Genomic DNA, 15,381 nt, shown 5'->3' on the forward strand with positions numbered 1-15,381 from the left:
TGCCTACCTGTGGATTTTGGCCTCTAGCTCAGCCGGCCCCCCAGGAGCGACCCTTGCATATTGGTACGCTCCCCTTGCCTGACATTGGCGCAAAAAAAAAATCAGATTGGCGTAGCAAAAATCGGCCCATCTGCCCCCAAAGGGGGCAGATATGGCCTTAATACAATTTTCCTTGTCCAAGGGGTCGCTCCCCATCTGTAAAACAAAACAACAACAAAAATCCCCGTTGCCAAGTGGTTTCTGCCCCTCTTGGGGGCAGATCGGCCTGCTCAATATAGGCTGATCTGCCCCCCCCAGGAAATGCCCCCAAACACAACGTGAACACATCACAATTTTTGAAAGAAAACAGATGTGTTTTTTGCAAAGTGCCTACCTGTAGATTTTGGCCTCTAGCTCACCGGACACCTAGGGAAACCTACCAAACCTGTCCATTTTTTAAAACTAGAGACCTTGGGGAATCCAAGATGGGGTGACTTGTGGGGCTCTGACCCGGTTCTGTTACCCAGAATCCTTTGCAAACCTCAAAATCTGGTTAAAAAAAAACACGTTTTCCTCACATTTTGGTAACAGAAAGTTCTGGAATCTGAGAGGAGCCACAAATTTCCCTGCGTCCAGCGTTCCCCCAAGTCTCCCGATAAAAATTATACCTCACTTGTGTGGGTAGGCCTAGCGCCCGCGACAGGAAATGCCCCAAAACACAATGTGGACACATCACAATTTTTGACAGAAAACAGAGGTGTTTTTTGCAAAGTGCCTACCTGTAGATTTTGGCCTCTAGCTCAGCCGACACCTAGGGAAACCTACCAAACCTGTGCATTTTTAAAAACTAGAGACCTAGGGGAATCCAAGATGGGGTGACTTGTGGGGCTCTTACCAGGTTCTGTTACCCAGAATCCTTTGCAAACCTCAAAATTTGGCTAAAAAAACACGTTTTCCACTCATTTCGGTGACAGAAAGTTCTGGAATCTGAGAGGAGCCACAAATTTCCTTCCACATAGCGTTCCCCCAAGTCTCTCGATAAAAATGGTACCTCACTTGTGTGGGTATGCCTAGCGCCCATGAAAGGAAATGGCCCAAAACACAACGTGGACACATCACATTTTTTCACAGAAAACAGTGCCTACCTGTGGATTTTGGCCTCTAGCTCAGCCGGCCCCTGGGGAAACCTAGCAAACCAGCACATTTTTGAAAACTGTAAACCTAGGGGAATCCAAGATGGGGTGACTTGTGGGGCTCTGACCAGGTTCTGTTACCCAGAGTCCTTTGCAAACCTCACAATTTGGCCACAAAAACACTTTTTCCTCTCATTTCGGTGACAGAAAGTTAAGGAATCTGAGAGGAGCCACAAATTTCCTTCCACCCAGCGTTCCCCCAAGTTTCCCGATTAAAAATGGTACCTCACTTGTGTGGGTAGGCCTAGCGCCCACAAAAGGAAATGGCCCAAAACACAACGTGGACACATCACATTTTTTCACAAACAACAGAGGTGTTTTTTGCAAAGTGCCTACCTGTGGATTTTGGCCTCTAGCTCAGCCGGCCCCCCAGGAGCGACCCTTGCATATTGGTACGCTCCCCTTGCCTGACATTGGCGCAAAAAAAAAATCAGATTGGCGTAGCAAAAATCGGCCCATCTGCCCCCAAAGGGGGCAGATATGGCCTTAATACAATTTTCCTTGTCCAAGGGGTCGCTCCCCATCTGTAAAACAAAACAACAACAAAAATCCCCGTTGCCAAGTGGTTTCTGCCCCTCTTGGGGGCAGATCAGCCTGCTCAATATAGGCTGATCTGCCCCCCCCCAGGGGGGCTGAAATGGCCTAAAATAAATTCCCCCCCCAGGGGAGCGACCCTTGCCTAAGGGGTAGCTCCCCTTGCGTGAAATTCACGTAAAAAAATAAACTCCCTGGTGTCCAGTGGTTTGTGTCCCCCTTGGGGACAGATTGGCCTCATAAAAATAGGCCAATCTGCCCCCAAGGGGGGCAGAAATGGCCCAAATATAACTTGCCCCTTAGGGGAGCGACCCTTGCCTAAGGGGTCGCTCCCCACCTCCAAAAAAACAAAACAAAAAAAAAAAATATCCCTGGTGCCTAAAGGTTTCTGCCCCCCCTGGGCGCAGAAAAGGCCTTCCAAAAAAAATGCCCCCCCTGGGAGTGACCCTTACCCAAGGGGTCGCTCCCTTATGCCAATTTAAAAAAAAAAAAAAAATCCCTGGTGTCTAGTGGGCGTTTCAAAAGCCGGATTGCTTTGCAATCTGGCTTTTAAAACGCTCAGAGAGACTTCAAAGGGAAGGAAATTCCTTTCCTTCCCTTTGAAGCCTTTCTGGGCCTCCCCCACATGATCGCGATGGGAGGAGGCCCTCTGTGATTGTCAGCGCACGATGACGTCACAAGGGGGGATGGGGGGGGTCGGGGTGGAAGGGGAAGGGCTTCCCTTTCCATCCCTCCCTTGGGGGGGGTGGGGGGGGGCGCACATCCGGGTGCAGGACGAGGTGATCTCATCCAAGGCACCCGGGAACCTGTGCCTTGGACGAGATCACCTCATCCAAGGCACCGTAGGGGTTAATGGAGATATCAGTTGTCTGTTTTTAAAAGACATTGCAACATAGTGCAGTATTGCAACAGTTTTTCAAGGGTGCCCTTTCTCAGGTATCGTTAATGTTCTGTTTGAATTAAGGTCATGAGATGCTGCCTGGCTAGGAGAGGTTCCTTCTGAGCTCTGCTCCCTCAGTAAAATACTGCAAATTTTGAGTGTTGCTAAACACCAGTAAAGTCACGATAACCGAAGAAGCGATTATGCTCTCATTATGTGCAAGGCTGACAAACATAAGAAAATCGATTTTAGAGTTTTGAAAGATTGTGCTAAATCAGCTCTTCCAAAGCGCAACTTCTCACCCGTAAGAGTCTCAAGGCGATAGACAATAGGCTGCAGACAACATGGCCGCAGGAAACTAAGTTCTCCACAGAGTATGGTGTTCTCTTGGTAGCAGTGGGGGATATAAAAGCTACCTTGGCCCACAAAATGGATATACTTTTGTCATCAAGCTGGACTGATTCAGAGCAACATGGAGAGCCTCTAAAATGGAGGCAGACTAAGTACAACAATAGGTGACTTTCATAATTTGAAGAGTAGCTTCCAAACACAGTCTCAAGACCATATAGGAGGCTGGCCTGGCTTGTAGTGGGTACCAAGGGGTACTTACACTCTGCACCAGGTCCAGTTATCCCTTATTAGTGTAGAAGAGGTGTTTCTAGCAGCTTAGGCTGATAGAAGGTAGCTATAGCAGAGCAGCTTAGGCTGAACTAGGAGACATGCAAAGCTCCTACTATACCACTGGTGTCATATGCACAATATCATAAGAAAACACAATACACAGATATACTAAAAATAAAGGTACTTTATTTTTATGACAATATGCCAAAAGTATCTCAGTGAGTACCCTCAGTATGAGGATGCCAAATATACACAAGATATATGTACACAATACCAAAAATATGCAGTAATAGCAAAAGGAAGTAATGCAAGCAATGTAGAATTACAGTAGATGCCAATAGGAGCACATTGGTATAGGGGCAACACAAACCATATACTCCAAAAGTGGAATGCGAACCACGAATGGACCCCAAACCTATGTGAGCTTGTAGAGGGTCGCTGGGACTGTAAGAAAACAGTGAGGGTTAGAAGAATAGTGCACCCCAAGACCCTGAAAAGTAGGTGGAAAGTGCACCTATGTTCCCCAGAGAGCACAGAAGTCGTGATAGGGGAATTCTGCAAGAAAGACCAACACCAGCAATGCAACCAAAGTGGATTTCCGGACGAGAGTACCTGTGGAACAAGGGGACCAAGTCCAAGAGTTGCGACAAAGTCGAGAGTGGGCAGATGCCAAGGAAATGCCAGTTGAGGGTGCAAAGAAGCTGCCACCGGATGGTAGGAGCTGTGGATTCTGCAAGAACGAAGAGGGTTAGAAACTTCCCCTTTGGAGGATGGATGTCCCACGTCGTGAAGAAGCTTGCAGAGGTGTTCCCACGCAGAAAGACCGCAAACAAGCCTTGCTAGCTGCAAGGGTCGCGGTTAGGGTTTTTGGATGACGCCGGAGGACAACTCAGAAGGTTGTGCACTGCAGGTTAGAGTGTCGGGGACCCAGGCTTGGCTGTGCACAAAGGAAATCCTGGAAGAGTGCAGAGGAGCCGGAGCAGCTGCAAATCACGCGGTACCCAGCAATGCAGTCTAGCGTGGGGAGGCAAGGACTTACCTCCACCAAACTTGGACTGAAGAGTCACTGGACTGTGGGAGTCACTTGGACAGAGTTGCTGAGTTCCAGGGACCACGCTCCTCGTGCTGAGAGGGGACCCACAGGACCTGTGATGCAGTCTTTTGTTGCCTGCGGTTGCAGGGGGAGGATTCCGTCGTCCCATGGGAGATTTCTTCAGAGCTCCTAGTGCAGAGAGGAGGCAGGCTACCCCCACAGCATGCACCACCAGGAAAACAGTTGAGAAGGTGGCATGATCAGCGATACAAGGTTGCAGTAGTCGTCTTTGCTACTTTGTTGCGGTTTTGCAGGCTTCCTGAGCAGTCAGCGGTTGATCCTTTGGCAGAAGGTGAAGAGAGAGATGCAGAGAAACTCTGATGAGCACTTGCATTGGTTATCTAAAGAATTCCCCAAAGCAGAGACCCTAAATAGCCAGAAAAGGAGGTTTGGCTACCTAGGAAGGAGGATAGGCTAGAAACACAGGTAAGAGCCTATCAGGAGGAGTCTCTGACGTCACCTGCTGGCACTGGCCACTCAGAGCAGTCCAGTGTGCCAGCAGCACCTCTGTTTCCAAGATGGCAGAGGTCTGGAGCACACTGGAGGAGCTCTGGGCACCTCCCCTGGGAGGTGCAGGTCAGGGGAGTGGTCACTCCCGTTTCCTTTGTCCAGTTTCACGCCAGAGCAGGGCTGGGGGATCCTTGAACCGGTGTAGACTGGCTTATGCAGAGATGGGCACCATCTGTGCCCATCAAAGCATTTCCAGAGGCTGGGGGAGGCTACTCCTCCCCAGAACTGACACCTTTTTCCAAAGGGAGAGGGTGTAACACCCTCTCTCTGAGGAAGTCCTTTGTTCTGCCTTCCTGGGCCAAGCCTGGCTGGACCCCAGGAGGGCAGAAACCTGTCTGAGGGGTTGGCAGCAGCAGCAGCTGCAGTGAAACCCCGGGAAAGGTAGTTTGGCAGTACCCGGGTCTGTGCTAGAGACTCAGGGGATCATGGAATTGTCTCCAATTCCATGATCTTAGACATGTTACATGGCCATGTTCGGAGTTACCATTGTGACGCTATACATAGGCAGTGACCTATGTATAGTGCACGCGTGTAATGGTGTCCCCGCACTCACAAAGTCCGGGGAATTTGCCCTGAACGATGTGGGGGCACCTTGGCTAGTGCCAGGGTGCCCACACACTAAGTAACTTAGCACCCAACCTTTACCAGGTAAAGGTTAGACATATAGGTGACTTATAAGTTACTTAAGTGCAGTGGTAAATGGCTGTGAAATAACGTGGACGTTATTTCACTCAGGCTGCAGTGGCAGGCCTGTGTAAGAATTGTCAGAGCTCCCTATGGGTGGCAAAAGAAATGCTGCAGCCCATAGGGATCTCCTGGAACCCCAATACCCTGGGTACCTCAGTACCATATACTAGGGAATTATATGGGTGTTCCAGTATGCCAATGTGAATTGGTGAAATTGGTCACTAGCCTGTTAGTGACAATTTGGAAAGCAGAGAGAGCATAACCACTGAGGTTCTGGTTAGCAGAGCATCAGTGAGACAGTTATGAGCACTGGGGCCCTGGCTGGCAGGGTCCCAGTGACACATACACTAAAACAACATATATACAGTGAAATATGGGGGTAACATGCCAGGCAAGATGGTACTTTCCTACACCCCCCCCCAAACGAAGGACAATAAGACTAGCCATGACCTGATGAGTCTTCATTGTCTAAGTGGAAGTATCTGGAGAGTCCATCTGCATTGGAGTGGGTACTCCCAGGTCTATGTTCCACTGTATAGTCCATCCCCTGTAGAGATATGGACCACCTCAACAATTTAGGGTTTTCACCTTTCATTTGTTTTAGCCAAAGTAGAGGTTTGTGGTCTGTCTGAACAATGAAGTGAGTGCCAAACAGGTATGGCCTCAACTTCTTCAGTGCCCAGAGCACAGCAAAGGCCTCCCTCTCTATGGCAGACCAACGCTTTTCTCTAGGGGTCAACCTCCTGATGATAAAAGCAACAGGTTGATCCTGGCCCTCAGAATTGAGTTGTGATAATGCTGCCCCTACCCCAACCCCTAATTCAGATGCATCAGTCTGGACAATGAATTTCTTGGAGTAACATGGGCTTTTTAGGACAGGTGAAGTGCACATGGCCTGTTTCAGCTCCTCAAAAGCTTTCTGACAGTTAGCTGTCCACAATACCTTTTTAGGCATTTTCTTAGAAGTGAGGTCATTAAGAGGGGATGCTATGGAGCCATAGTTCTTTATGAACCTCCTGTAATACCCAGTGAGGCCTAAGAAGGCTCTCACCTGGGTCTGAGTTGTAGGGGGAACCCAATCTATGATAGTTTGGATTTTCCCCTGAAGTGGTGCAATCTGTTCTCCACCTACAAGGTGTCCCAGATAAACCACTTTCCCCTGCCCTATCTGGCACTTTGAAGCCTTGATAGTGAGGCCTGCCTTTTGCAGGGCCTCCAAAACTTTCCATAGGTGGACCAGGTGATCATCCCAGGTGGAGCTAAAGACAGATATATCATCTAGATATGCTGCACTAAAAGCCTCCAACCCTTGCAGGACTGCATTCACCAACCTCTGAAAAGTGGTAGGTGCATTTTTCAAACCAAAGGGCATTACTGTGAATTGGTAGTGCCCTCCAATAGTCGAAAATGCAGTTTTTGCTTTAGCATCCTCTGATAACTTGATCTGCCAATACCCTGCAGTCAAATCAAAGGTGCTTAGATACTTGGCAGATGCCAGTGTATCTATTAGCTCATCTGCCCTGGGTATAGGGTGAGCATCAGTTTTAGTTACCTGGTTGAGACCTCTGTAATCTACACACACCTCATTTCCCTTTTCCCATCTTTGGAATGAGGCTTTGGTACAAGTACCACAGGAGAGGCCCATGGACTTTCAGAGTGCTCAACCACTCCCAGTTCAAGCATTTTCTGAACTTCTTGTTTTATGCAGTCTCTGACATGGTCAGGCTGCCTATAGATCTTACCTTTGACAGGCATGCTGTCTCCAGTATCTATAGTGTGCTCACACCAAGAAGTGGTGCCTGGCACAGTAGAAAAGAGTTCAGAAAACGGACCCAGGAGATTTATGCAGTGGTCTTTCTGCTCAGCAGTAAGACAATCTGCTAAAACTACACCTTCCACTAGAGCATCTTGTTCTGTGGAAGAGAAGAGATGAGGGAGAGGGTCGCTCTCTTCTTCCTGTCCTTCATCTGTTGCCATGAGGAGGGTGAGATCAGCCCTGTCATAGTAGGTTTTCAGGCGATTGACATGGAGCACCCTAAGGGGACTCCTGGCAGTGCCCAAGTCAACCAAGTAGGTGACTTCTCCCTTCTTTTCAACAATAATGTGGGGTCCACTCCATTTGTCTTGGAGTGCTCTTGGGGCCACAGTCTCCAATACCCACACCTTCTGTCCTGGTTGGTACTGAATCAGAACAGCCTTCTGGTCATGCCATTGCTTTTGTAGCTCTTGGCTGGCCTGAAGGTTTTTACTGGCCTTTTTCATATACTCAGCCATTCTAGATCTTAGCGAAGTACATAGTCCACTATGTCTTGCTTAGGAGCTTTTAAAAGTTGTTCCCAACCCTCCTTTACAAGTGTTAGAGGACCTCTTACAGGGTGTCCAAATAGGAGTTCAAAGGGGCTGAAGCCCACTCCTTTCTGGGGTACCTCCCTGTAAGCAAAAAGAAGGCAAGGTAACAGGACATCCCATCTCCTCCTGAGTTTTTCAGGGAGTCCCATTATCATTCCTTTGAGAGTTTTATTAAACCTCTCAACCAGTCCATTTGTTTGTGGATGATAAGGTGTGGTGAATTTGTATGTTACACCACATTCCTTCCACATGGCCTTCAAGTATGCAGAAATAAAGTTGCTACCCCTGTCTGATACCACCTCTTTTGGGAAACCCCCCGGAAAAGATTCCCAGGAGGGCTTTTGCCACTGCAGGAGCTGTAGTGGTCCTTAGAGGAATTGCTTCAGGCTATCTTGTGGTATGGTCCACTACCACCAAGATAAACCTATTGCCTGAAGCAGTAGGAGGGTCAAGGGGGCCAACTATGTCAACCCCTACCTTTCAAAGGGAACCCCAACCACAGGCAGTGGAATAAGGGGAGCCTTTGGGGTGCCACCAGTCTTGCCACTGGCTTGACAGGTGACACAGGACTTACAAAAATCTTTTGTGTCCTCTGACATCCTATGCCAATGAAACAGGGGGACAAGCCTTTCCCATGTTTTAATTTGCCGTAGATGTCCAGCCAAGGGAATGTCGTGGGCTAGAGTTAGGAGGAACTCTCTGTATTGCCGGGGAATGACCAATCTCCTGGCTGCTCCAGGTTTTGGGTCCCTTGCCTCTGTATACAAGAGGTTGTCCTCCCAGTAAACTCTATGTCAGTCACTGACATCCCCATTTTGCTGTTTGACAGCATGCTGTCTTAGACCCTCTAATGTGGGACAGGTCTGCTGTGCCACACTCAGCTCCTCCCTGGCAGGCCCCCCTCCACCCAAAAGCTCAGCAGTATCTGCTTCCAGGTCGTCTGGTGAAGGTTCTGCACAGGGGGGAAATTCTTCTTCCTCAGAAGTAGAATTATCTGTAGAGGGAGGGATAGTGGGTAGGGATTTACTCTTACTAACCCTAGCTTTAGGGAGCACTTGGTCCATTGTTCCAGGATCCAAGTCACCCTGTCCTTTTTGCTTTTTGGTCTGAGCCCTTGTCAAAGCAAAAATATGCCCAGGAATGCCCAGCATTGCTGCATGAGCCTCCAACTCCACTTCTGCCCAAGCTGATGTCTCTAAATCGTTCCCTAGTAGACAGTCTACAGGTAAATCTGAGGCAACCACAACTTTCTTTGGACCAGTAACCCCCCCCCCCCCCAATTTGAGATTCACAACAGCCATGGGGTGGCTAAGAGTGTTGTTATGAGCATCAGTCACTTGGTACTGGTGACCAAGTAGGTGTTGTTCAGGGTGTACCAGTTTCTCTATTACCAAGGTAACACTGGCACCTGTGTCCCTGTAGGCCTGAACCTCAACACCATTTATTAGGGGAAGTTGCTTGTACTTATCGATATTAAGGGGACAAGCAACCAAGGTGGCCAAATCAATGGCACCTTCAGAGACTAACACAGCCTCTGTGGTCTCCCTAACAAGACCAACCCCAACTAAATTACCAAAAGTGAGCCCAGCTACTCCCTTAGATTGGCTATTAGCAGGTTTGCTCCTACCACCACTGCTATTACTAGGGGCACTAGGTGTAGCAGTAGGGGTTGTGGTAGTGGGAGGCTTGGTGCTTTTCTTTGGACAACTGGCATCAGTTGTCCACTGGCCTTTCACTTTACATAAATAGCACCATGGTTTCTTTACTTGATTAGAAGAGGATTTGGACCCACCACCCCCACCAGAGTGTTTTTGTGGGCCTGATGAAGACTCATTTTTAGATTTGTCCCCACCCTTGTCTGAAGACTTACCATCCTTCTTCTTGCCATCCTTGTCACCCCCTGTATGAACTTTTCTGTTCACTCTTGTTCTGACCCATTTGTCTGCCTTCTTTCCCAGTTCTTGGGGAGAGGTCAGATCTGAGTCCACTAGATATTGGTGTAACAAATCAGACACACAGTTATTCAGAATATGCTCTCTCAGGATCAGATTATACAGGCTTTCATAGTCAGAAACTTTACTGCCATGTAACCACCCCTCCAAGGCCTTCACTGAATAGTCAACAACGTTTACCCAGTCTTGTGAGGACTCTTTTCTGGTTTCTCTGAACTTAATCCTGTATTGTTCAGTGGTTAAGCCAAATCCATCCAAGAGCGCATTCTTCAAAACTGTAAAATTATTGGCATCACTTTCCTTAACAGTAAGGAGCCTATCCCTACCCTTTCCACTGAAAGATAGCCATAGGATAGCAGCCCACTGCCTTTGAGGGACCCCCTGTACAACACAGGCCCTCTCAAGTGCAGCAAACCACTTGTTAATGTCATCTCCCTCCTTGTAAGGGGGAACTATCTTATGCAGATTCCTGGAATCATGCTCTTTCACAGGATTACTATCTGGAATACTGCTGCTGCCACCATGGGGTCCAAACCCCAACCTCTGTCTTTCTTTTTCTAAGGCTAAAGATTCCCTGTCTAGAGCCAGTTTTTGCTGTTTAAGCTTCAGCCTGGACTCTTTCACTCTCAATCTATTGAGCTCCCTTTCTAACATTCTGTCATCAGGGTGGGTGGGTTGGGCATGCTTTGACACAGAAGAATGATGTGAATGAACAGAGGGAGACCTGTCCCTAACAGTTGGCACCCTAACAACCTGGCCTGCAGGAATGACATCCCTACTGTGATGAGAGCTCACATTAGTACCAGTTATGCTAGGTGGTCTGCTAAGGGGCAGGTTGGGAAGGATACCATCTAACACTCTTCCTAGGGGTGCCCCAGAGTCAGAGTGTGAACCATCTCCTAACTTCTCAATGGATGTGCCAGCTAAGGCCTTATTATTCTCAATAAGCATGTTAGATAACAATTCTCTAGAGGGATTCTTCCCTACCCCTAAACCTCTATCAATGCAGAGACTCCTCAAACCTTTCCAGTTAAGGTGGTCATAAGCTGAGCTGACCAGATCAAGAGAAGGGCCTACATCAGACATGATAGCAAAGGTTTAGGGACAGAAAAAGAAAGAAAAAGTTTCAGGACTTTTTAAGGAAAGAGAAAAAAAACTTTTTCAACTTTTTAGAAACTTTTAGAAAGTTTAGAGGTACTTTTCAGCACTTAGTAGACAGTGTAAGAGAGAAAAGCAAAACTTTTTGGTTAGGTGTACATACACTGAACTTGTTTTGTATATTTTTCTCTTATGAAAAGTACAATATGACAAAGTGGTAAGTAGTTGCAAGTATTTATCCCACCGCTGCACCACCAATGTAGGAGGCTGGCCTGGCTTGTAATGGGTACCAAGGGGTACTTACACTTTGTACCAGGTCCAGTTATCCCTTATTAGTGTAGAAGAGGTGCTTCTAGCAGCTTAGGCTGATAGAAGGTAGCTATAGCAGAGCAGCTTAGGCTGAACTAGGAGACATGCAAAGCTCCTACTATACCACTGGTGTCATATGCACAATATCATAAGAAAACACAATACACAGATATACTAAAAATAAAGGTACTTTATTTTTATGACAATATGCCAGAAGTATCTCAGTGAGTACCCTCAGTATGAGGATGCCAAATATACACAAGATATATGTACACAATACCAAAAATATGCAGTAATAGCAAAAGGAAGTAATACAAGCAATGTAGAATTACAGTAGATTGCAATAGGAGCACATAGGTATAGGGGCAACACAAACCATATACTCCAAAAGTGGAATGCGAACCACGAATGGACCCCAAACCTATGTGAGCTTGTAGAGGGTCGCTGGGACTGTAAGAAAACAGTGAGGGTTAGAAAAATAGCCCACCGAAGACCCTGAGAAGTAGGTGGAAAGTGCACCTATGTTCCCCAGAGAGCACAGAAGTCGTGATAGGGGAATTCTGCAAGGAAGACCAACACCAGCAATGCAGCCAAAGTGGATTTCCGGACAAGAGTACCTGTGGAACAAGGGGACCAAGTCCAAGAGTCGCGACAAAGTCGAGAGTGGGCAGATGCCCAGGAAATGCCAGCTGAGGGTGCAAAGAAGCTGCCACCGGATGGTAGGAGCTGTGGATTCTGCAAGAACGAAGAGGGCTAGAAACTTCCCCTTTGGAGGATGGATGTCCCACATCATGAACAAGCTTGCAGAGGTGTTCCCACGCAGAAAGACCGCAAACAAGCCTTGCTAGCTGCAAGGGTCACGGTTAGGGTTTTTGGATGCTGCTGTGGCCCAGGATGTCGCCACTTGGATGAGGAGACAGAGGGGGCGCCCAGCAAGTCAGGGAGCCCTCACAGGAGCAGGCAGCACCCGCAGAAGTGCCGGAACAGGTACTACGAAGAGGAGTGAACCGGAGCTCACCCGAAGACGCAAAAGGGGATCCCACGACGCCGGAGGGCGTCAGAAGGTTGTGCACTGCAGGTTAGAGTGTCGGGGACCCAGGCTTGGCTGTGCACAAAGGAAATCCTGGAAGAGTGCACAGGAGCCGGAGCAGCTGCAAATCACGTGCAATGCAGTCTAGTGTGGGGAGGCAAGGACTTACCTCCACCAAACTTGGACTGAAGAGTCACTGGACTGTGGGAGTCACTTGGACAGAGTTGCTGAGTTCCAGGGACCACGCTCGTCGTGCTGAGAGGGGACCCAGAGGACCGGTGATGCAGTCTTTTGTTGCCTGCGGTTGTGAAGTGAATCCTAGTTTGTTTTAACGGGATAACAGGAGTTAGCTTAGTCGTAGGCTTGAAACTCGTGCCCCCGTCACCTAGTGACTTTTGACCTACTTAGCTTGCTCTGTCTTAGTCCATTTAATTATTTATTTCCTTTAAGATGGCGGCCTTGTTTATAGTTAGGCCACTTGTTATGAGTCTTATTATCAGTGTCACTGTGCCAAGGCGTCAAGATCAAGCACGAAAGACAAACAAACAGTAGATGTTCACACTTAGGGATTTTCCCTCTCTATACTTTAGAGGGATTGTTGATATTAATTGCCGTCCCAAGCATGCCTGTTATCTATTGTTTTGAATTACACCTACGTCAGGGGACCTTGTAGATCTGTATAAATACATCACACTTTAGACAGATAATCAGAGGGATTCCGACCAGAGGGCATCACCACCATCGCTGATACCGATGGTGCAGTCATCTTGACGCTGACCCAGTCTTCGTGTTCCTGCGGAGTCTGAGATAGAGACCTCATTCCAAGGTAACAAGGGTTGGGGGCTCCTCTCATGGACACGGCTTTGGCAGATTAGGTTTAACGAACCCAGCTCTCTTTATAGGTAGGAGGTTAGACCTATTCTCCTTAGGGTACTAGGGCTTAATAACCTAGAAAATGTATTGGCTAGTAACTGCAAAGATCTACCCCAAATAGGCAATCGTGCTGTCCCGGTTTTACTCTATGCAGATGACGCAGTTTTAATGGCCAGGACCCCGTTAGCTCTACAAAAACTCCTAACTACCTGCATCACATTTATGTCACAACTGGGTCTTACTGTCAATTGCTCAAAAACGTTCATAATGAACTGTGGTGGGAAACGCGGCAAGTCCTATAATATTACTATTGCGGATGGGAGAGTAGAAACTGCGCGAACCTTATCTTACCTGGGCATAATGTTTGACAAACAGGGCTCCTGGGCTAATTGTAGGAAGATGAAAAAAGCCCAGCTTATTAAAACAACGATGGCTCTAAGGCTTTTTTCCAAAAGGATAGGGGGGATTACCCCGCCAAATATGATCACAATTTATAAAGCCAAGTGCACCCCAGCCGCCATGTACGGGTCTGGAATTTGGGGATACACCAATTGTAATCTGGTGCAGACGGTCAAAAATGATTTTATAAGACATCTGTTGATGGTACCAACATTATCCACTCAGAACTGGGGCTCCCCTTTATTACTGACTTGATAAAGATTCAACCCTTATTGCTATGGCACAAAGTCTGGACCTCGGAACATACTGAACTAAATAAGGCCATTTTGACTGACTGCATGGAGTGTATATACGCAGCAAGGGTGCCCTGGCTAAGATACATTATGACCTTTTTTGAAAACATGGGCAATAAAGCTTATTACACAAACCCAGCTTCGCTGGAAAAAATCTCTAGGAAGGACCTGAGTGCTCTGGCATTAAAATATCTAGAAGATTTACGATGGGAGGTCGAATTAAAAAAAAACACCGTCACTTACAATCAAATAATTCTGTCGACGGAGGCCATTCAGCCTTATTTGACGAATGTGATAAACCCCCGCCACCGTTTTGTTCTCACCAGACTGAGGCTAGATATATTCCACCGTTTAGTGACCTTTCCAACTATGAATGATTGGAGCACCACCCTGAAGGCTTGTCCATGTGATGCAAATGCACCCCAAACCACAATTCATGTGGTTTTATTTTGTAAATTCTATGCCAAGCAAAGAAAGCGCTTAGTAGCCCCTCTTCTAAGGTTAATTAATCTGCCCCAGTGTCGTACCGCGTATGCTAGCCTCCAGGTGCTATCCTCCATTGAGATGTGCGGAACCTTGGCCAATTTTTTATGCTCCGTATTAAATACAAGAAAGCGCATGGGGTAGCAATGTAATTTTATCTAGTTTACCCAACGGTTCATATCTAGGACATTTTTCTTAAAGAATTTTAAACATTTTTCATGTATGGATCGTTTTATTATTGTAAATCATTAATATTTTAGCTTATTTATTGTATATTGAAATGTAAAATATTTGATACTTTTATGACTTGTTGAAAGTTGAATAAAGTTTTTGTACTACTAGGGCTTATTCCATCTTATACATATACATATATTTCTTTCATATATTGCACAATGGTGGGGGTCTTTATAACAATGACTCTCTTCTTCACAATACTGTTGCTTGGTATATTCAGTATCCTAATCATTGCAGTTCATGCAACTTATCACAAATTGCAGTTATGTTGAATAAAAACTATTATAACTTCACTGCATCTGTGTTATTGCCTTTGTTTGTATGAGACATAATAAATCTGTGAGAAAAGGGTAATTTCCGTTTAACCACGACAACCCTGAGATATCGTACTTTGAGTCCATGCGTAAGCGATTGCTACAAATCACCTTTTACTATTGTGTTTCTGGTGAGGTACTGCTAGTGAGCCGGTAAGGTTTGGACAACAGTTACAACTAATTGTAGGAAGAGACTTAGGGGGTCATTCTAACCCTGGCGGTCGGTGATAAAGCGGCGGCCAACCCGCCAACAGGCAGGCGGTCCAAAAAATGCAATTCTGACCCTGGCGGGAACCGCCAACACAGCCCGCCACTTTAACACTCCGACCGCCACGGCGGGACCGACAAACAGCGCGGCGGTCACCGCCAACAGGCAGGCGGCAGACAATGTACCGCCCACCCTATCACAACTCACCAATCCGCCACCTTTTCCGGGGCGGGAGCCCCGCCGATAAAAACACGGCGGAAACAGACTACGAACGGGAAAACGCTCACCTCTATACACTCCACGAGGAATCTGGACAGCATGGAACCCGAATTAAACATCCTA

At 47.2% G+C, this 15,381-nt stretch overlaps 1 protein-coding gene across 5 annotated transcripts in view; it reads left to right on the plus strand.

The window, feature by feature from the left end:
• KLC3 (kinesin light chain 3) overlaps positions 1-15,381 on the plus strand; it is an 819,248-nt gene that overhangs the window by 658,762 nt on the left and 145,105 nt on the right. The gene's annotated exons all lie outside the window — the stretch shown is intronic.

This window comes from Pleurodeles waltl, chromosome 9, assembly GCF_031143425.1.
Source record: "Pleurodeles waltl isolate 20211129_DDA chromosome 9, aPleWal1.hap1.20221129, whole genome shotgun sequence".
NCBI lineage: Eukaryota > Metazoa > Chordata > Amphibia > Caudata > Salamandridae > Pleurodeles > Pleurodeles waltl.